At 49.6% G+C, this 6,000-nt stretch overlaps 1 pseudogene; it reads right to left on the bottom strand.

Moving 5' to 3' along the window:
* Positions 1-2,881: 2,881 nt before the first annotated feature.
* On the bottom strand, positions 2,882-5,139 carry LOC145208870 (uncharacterized; annotated as a pseudogene).
* Positions 5,140-6,000: the final 861 nt, after the last annotated feature.

The following is a 6,000-nucleotide window of genomic DNA, read 5'->3' as shown; positions in this document are numbered from 1 at the left end:
TCGGCAGACGTGGACGGTATGTTAGAATTTAGTAAATGCAGTAACGGCAAAATAAGCAATTAAATTGGTGTATACAGGACGAATACAAAGGGATCTGGGCAAATATTGCGAAACAATGGATTTGAAAAGTAAGGTCGAAATTGGATTATGCAAATTAGATAATGAGAATTGACCACCGAAGGTGCCGCCTAGAAGCGTTAGCCTGTTACATCGTCAAATCCCTGAGGTCTTGAATAACGTCCTTAAATGTTGTGTCAACCCTATTGTTCCCGACTGAGTCGATGTGATATAGCTTTTTTGATGTTAAATTATGTGGTGAGGGAGAATTTGCTTGTCTTTTTTATGCGGTTTCTGGCTTTACAGATGTGGTACCGGGTGAGTGTAAAGATGTATACTAGGTGTTCTGTAAATATTTCAAGGTTGGGTGGGATGTCAAGTTTCATGGTTATGTCTCCGCAGAGCATGGTGTCAGTGTGTGTAAGTCGGTTTGTAAATGGTTGTATGTAATCCTGTACCGGGGAGAGTACGGGACATGAGGTGAAAATGTGAGTGGAGGTCACTGGGCTCCTCCCACAGAATTGGCACAACGTGGTTGGGTCGAGAGAAAATTGAAAGAATTTGGGGGATACGGGTAGTACATCCCAAATAGTTCTGTAGTTGAACGACTTTAAAATGTTGGAGAGGATAGGGTGGTGGACATTGCCCCAGCGACGGTCGTGGGACGCTTGATAGCCGCCCGCGCCGGGGGTATCCGTTTGGGAACAGGTTATTAACCGATAAAGGGAACGGATGGAACCACGGACGAGTTGGTCGAAGGTAAAATTATATTTATCAATGAGAGTTAGGGTTTTGCTATTGAAAGGTGATGGACTAACAGCATAGGGGTGGTTGTTGCGCAAGCTCAGATCAAACCGGTGGGAAAGCTGTAGTTCGATGTTCGACCATGGCCATACCGGGGGAGGTTGGGGTGTCGTTCAATCTATGTCTACAGTAGGAAAATGTAGGCTGCATAAAGAAAAGATCGCAGTAAAGTGGACAGTTCGCCACGTTGTAGCCTCCTCTGTCAAAAGGGAGTGCCAGCGTGTCAATGGGTATAATCAGTTTCGTGTTGTTCGTCATAAACACCTCGCACGCGCTATATTCACCCTTCGCCTAAGGGAGTTGGGGATAGGGTATGTCGAGGCCTGGTAGGTGAGTAGGGGTAAAAGTTTGGATTTAGAGATTAATGAATTGGCACTCCAGGTGAGTATGTGCCGAGTGTGGTAAGTCATAGAGGAACGGAAGGTGCGATAGTGGGCACGCCAGCTCTCGGCTACCCTACCGGCGTTGCCAATAACGGTCCCCAAGAGACTGATGTGAGATGTCGGCGTAACTGGGGCACTTGATCACGTGTCTCCCAGGCACGTCGATGCCACGGACGCTTGTGTCTGCCATAAGGGCTAGTGAGAAAGGGGTTGCGGCGATTAGGTAAAGGAAGAGACTCAGGGGGTCCCATTGCCTCACTCCTCTACCCACAGTGAACAGCGGGCTTTGGTGTCCATTAACTAGAACATTCGACTGCGCGTTTGTGTTGAGTGACTGCACTACTTTTACAAAGTGTTCAGGGAAACACATTTTAGTCATAACCGAATAAAGCCATCCATGGTCAACTGAATCAAACGCCTTCTCGAAGTCGAGCGAAATAGTGAAAGCATCTGTGCCCCGCTCTATCGCATCACAATAGAGATCTCTCAGCAAGACAGTGGCGTCGGCAATTCGACGGGCGGGCGCAGCAAATTGGTGGGGGTGCAGAACCTTATCCAAGAGCGCGCGCGCATGCGATTTGCCATAATCTTGGTATAGATTTTAAGGTCAGTGTTAAGCAACGAGATCGGGCGGTAGTTCTTCAGCAGTGTTGTGTCGTTTTTTCTTATGGATTAGGATAACTGTACCACGTTTCATCTCGTCCAGGACGGCTCCCGACGAGTGTATTGTGTTAATGACGTCAGTTAAATCCTGGCCAATGACGCGCCAGCACGAGCGGTAAAACTCGACGCTGACGCCATCGGGTCCAGGGGATTCCCCCAACGACATTTGCATAATTGTGTTTAGCACTTCCTCAGCCGTTATGGGCTTCCCTAGTGTATCATCATTCGAGTCGAGTTTAGGGGTGACGTGTTGCAGGAAGTGCTGCTGAGCTGCAGTACATGTAGGGCGTTTCGTGTAGAGTTTACTGTAAAAAGTGTGGGCGATGTTAAGCATCTCGTTAGTGTTTTCCGTGTGGAGACCGGAATCATCACACAGTTTAACAATACCAGTATTAGATCTATGTTCAGTGAAACGCTGAAAGAACTCCTTGGTACCGCGGTCAAAACGCTTAAGTATCGGGTCCTGCACACCGTTGAAATCACCGGTCAAGAGAGTGGGATGCCTCGGGTGGGTGTAGGTATAAAGAGAGTCGAAGAAAGCATTCCTTAAGGGAGTGCTTTCGGTGCGGTTAGGGGCATACACGTTTACGACGTGTATGGTTGAATGGCAAAGTCTAATGTCGGCAGCCAAAATTCTACCGTTCCCATCCCCAGAGTGAGAAACAAAGCTAAGGGCGTTATGCTTTAGCAAGATTCCAACTCCGTGCTCCGATCGGTCCCCCGAAAGAGAAGACAAAAAATCGCCTTATTCGGCTCCCATTCGACGCACCACCCACCCTCCGTCATAGGAGAACTATGCGTCTCCTGGAAGAAAATGATGTGGGCGTCTAACGACCGGACGGATGACAATACAGCGGATCGCTTAGCTGGACCGGCCATCCCCCCGACGTTGCATGTGGCCATTTTTAAAAAGTTCGCCATGACTATAGATATTAGAGTGCTGCGACGATGTATCAAAAAAACGCTTCTAGTCCCTAAACGGTTTGGTTGAGAACATGCATGGAAAAGAAACGTTTACATTCGGAGCATTGGTTGTTTTGCCCATCTCCTAGCTGATGAGCATGGCCACATGAACATTTAACAAAGCACTTTTTACAAGCCGGGCAAGCCTTGGCTTCTCCCTCCTTAGCGAGCAACATGTCCTGCCCGCACGCACACGAAACGATATTTTGAAAATTTTCGAAACAGCCCCACTTTCGGTCGTCGCCAGAGTTAGACGACGACCTATCACGCTTATTAAGTAACGGTACCTTGTCCTCTCCGCTGGAGTCGGAGTGGTCCCTTGCAGCTTCCATTATGTTTTCCAGGATTCCAGGTTTCAGTCCATTTTCCTCCTCTTCAGTCGGGTTGGCCAATAAATCCACGTCTTTGTCTTCAGCCGGGTGGGCCAATAAATCCAAATCTTTGTCTAGTAAATCCAAGTCCGGATCATGTGTTGGCCAGGATCTGGGCCCTGTTTTCCCGCCGATTGGGTCGGGGGCTCCCGAGGTTCCACCTGCAGGATCAGGTGTGGGCCCAGATTTCCGCGGGGATTGCTTCTTTGTTGCCCCGGGTTTTTTGGCGGCGGCACCCGAAGTGCCGCCCGCCTTCTTCTTTGGTTTCCGCGGCTGGTTTCGTTGTAGCCTTGGGCCGGGAAAGGCGGGGGCACCCGAGGTGCCGCCCTCCGGATACTGAAGCTCCTTTGATTTGTCGGGGGCACCCGAGGTGCCGCCCTCCGGATGCTGAAGATCCTTTTCTGTCTCCGTTGTTATAAGAGGCTCCAGTGCCTGTGCAACCAGGGTGCCAGTCTCGGTGGCACTGGACTTCAGGGGATTGGCATTCGCTTTGCCACTTTTCTTTCGGTTTCGGCGCCCCTGGACCACCTGAAAACCGTCGTTCTTCTCCGCCCGCACCGGGGTGGAGGTAGCCGAAGGTAGAGGCGGGTCCTCGACCGCTACCTCTACCGAGTTTTCGGGGTGTTCTCCCGGCTTGAGTGCCTCGCACTCATCTCGCACATGCCCAAACTGACGGCATACAAAGCACTGCGGTGGTTAGTTGTCATATTCAACGACAAAAGCCAAACCACCCAGTCTGATTTTCGGGCCAATTGGGCTTTCCTTGAGGTCGGCCGTTTTGGCATCAAAGGTTCGTTTGCCGTCGTACAGGCCCCAACGATCCTTGACTTTTTCGTGCTTTTTAACCTCGGCGTGCCTACGCTCAATGTAGGCACGAATCTTCTCATTCGAGTATCTGGGTGGAACCTCCTTCACCCAAACCCGGGTCCACTCCGAGTCGTAGAGTTTTTCGTACTCCACGTTGGGGTGCGACCCGAGTTTCCTCTGCAATGTGCGCGCACCTTCCTTGGTGCGGCAAGTGAAATCCGTGAGCCCTCCACGGCGCTCAACGATGCCTTCAAGCTCCTGCACAGGAAAGTTGAACTTTTTCAACAGTTCATAGATGATAAATGAACTGTCGAGTCTTCCGGGCAGGGAGCTTGGCCAGTACTTCAGTCTCCCGACTGAAAGGTGGAAGGTTGCGGCTTGCAACGACATTCAACGCCTTTGCCACGGTCGAAACTCGTTTAAGCGGAACGGTGAGTTTCGACGTTGATTCTCCTTCAAAGGTCGACCTTGCAGCAGGAAGGTTCGACCGTGACGTCACTAGGTCAAAGTCGACTTCGACTTGCTGTGACGACGTCTTAGCAGTTGGGCTCGCGCCCTGCACGCTGGGTGACCGACTGGTCCTTTCCACGCAAGAGCCCTGAAAAGGGCTGGGAGCCCCGAACGTTCGTCGGTCCTTGATGGGGATGGGGTGGAAAAAAGCGGGCCGGGGTGTCGTGGGTTCTGATGTCGAAGGTTTGGGCTCTGCCTTACCGGGCTGGGGTCGCGCTCGGTGGGGAGTCAACTACCCTTTGTGGTGAACACACGGGGTAGTTGGGGTAAGAACGTTTGCGACGGCAATAGAAGTCCTCGCAAACGTTAGACCTAGCAGGGGTGGAAACGGTAGATGGGGTAAACGCACAGGATGCCGAAATGACCTCTATTCGCGCCAGTTCCACGTGTAAATCTATTCACTTAACTTGCTGATGGCACGGATAAGGGGCAGTCAATATAGTACTGATGCTTACCTTATTCACATAGAATCAATTGGTGAATAAGTTTTTATCTAATAAATGTACTTCCTGAATTAATGTTATGTCTGAGTCATCCGTGTCGCATAAAAAGTCAGATAGGTTATTTAAGTTTGCTTCCATTCCATTAACATTTAATGCCGTGATGTTGAATGTGCTTTATGGGGGTGGGTCCTTTTGTATATTTTGTCTTTGCTTTCGTCTTCTTGTTCTTGTCCGAGCTTGAGTTTCTTCTTTTGTTCGTCTGTCTTTGTTCTTTTGAAGGAGTATGAAGTGCCGAAGAGGATTGTCACGTTCCGTTTTCACGGGTACGCAAAAGATGGGACTGGCTATAGGAAGTTCTTTAACAACTAACGCTCGTGTACTCTGATCAGCAATAAACACTTTTCCTACACTGTTGCTGCCAGGCATAACGTATCAACAAAATTTTCAGCTCTTCCGGCAGTTTTTTATTCTACTGTGCCAACGTTTCGATGTCCCATGCGAAACACCTTCATCAGGGTAATGACATACATTGCAAACACAAGTTATTATAAAGCGAAAAGGGCGGCGAAACACACACAAAAAAGGCGGTAGAAAAAACGCAATGCGCACCAATGGTCGTGTGATAACACCTGGCTCAATGGTGCAAAAGCGACCGATAAGTTATCGGCATTAGAACGTCCGTTTTAACGTTCATCGTGTTGGTGTGAGAATGTATGTTCCACGACTCCAGGAAACCTCGCTTGTGAAAATCGGTTTCTCTCGCTAACACCTGGGCAGCAGAGAAGTTTATGGTGTGACCGAGGACAGTAGCATGTTGCGCTAATGCCGATTTTTTAGCATCTTTTTTGGCTACATCCCTTTCATGTTCTTTACGGCGCGTATTCAGAGATCTTCCCGTTTCGCCAATGTAAATCTCCTTGCACTGTTGACATGGGATCGCGTACACCACACCCCTTGCCGCGTTTGTATCAATGGGGTCTTTGGGGTGCGACAGCATCT

Source organism: Phallusia mammillata, unplaced genomic scaffold (genome assembly GCF_965637545.1).
Source record: "Phallusia mammillata unplaced genomic scaffold, kaPhaMamm4.hap1.1 HAP1_SCAFFOLD_393, whole genome shotgun sequence".
NCBI classification, from domain to species: Eukaryota; Metazoa; Chordata; class Ascidiacea; order Phlebobranchia; family Ascidiidae; genus Phallusia; species Phallusia mammillata.
Note: the sequence above shows the minus strand (reverse complement) of the source record. Positions and strands in the feature narration are given on the sequence as shown.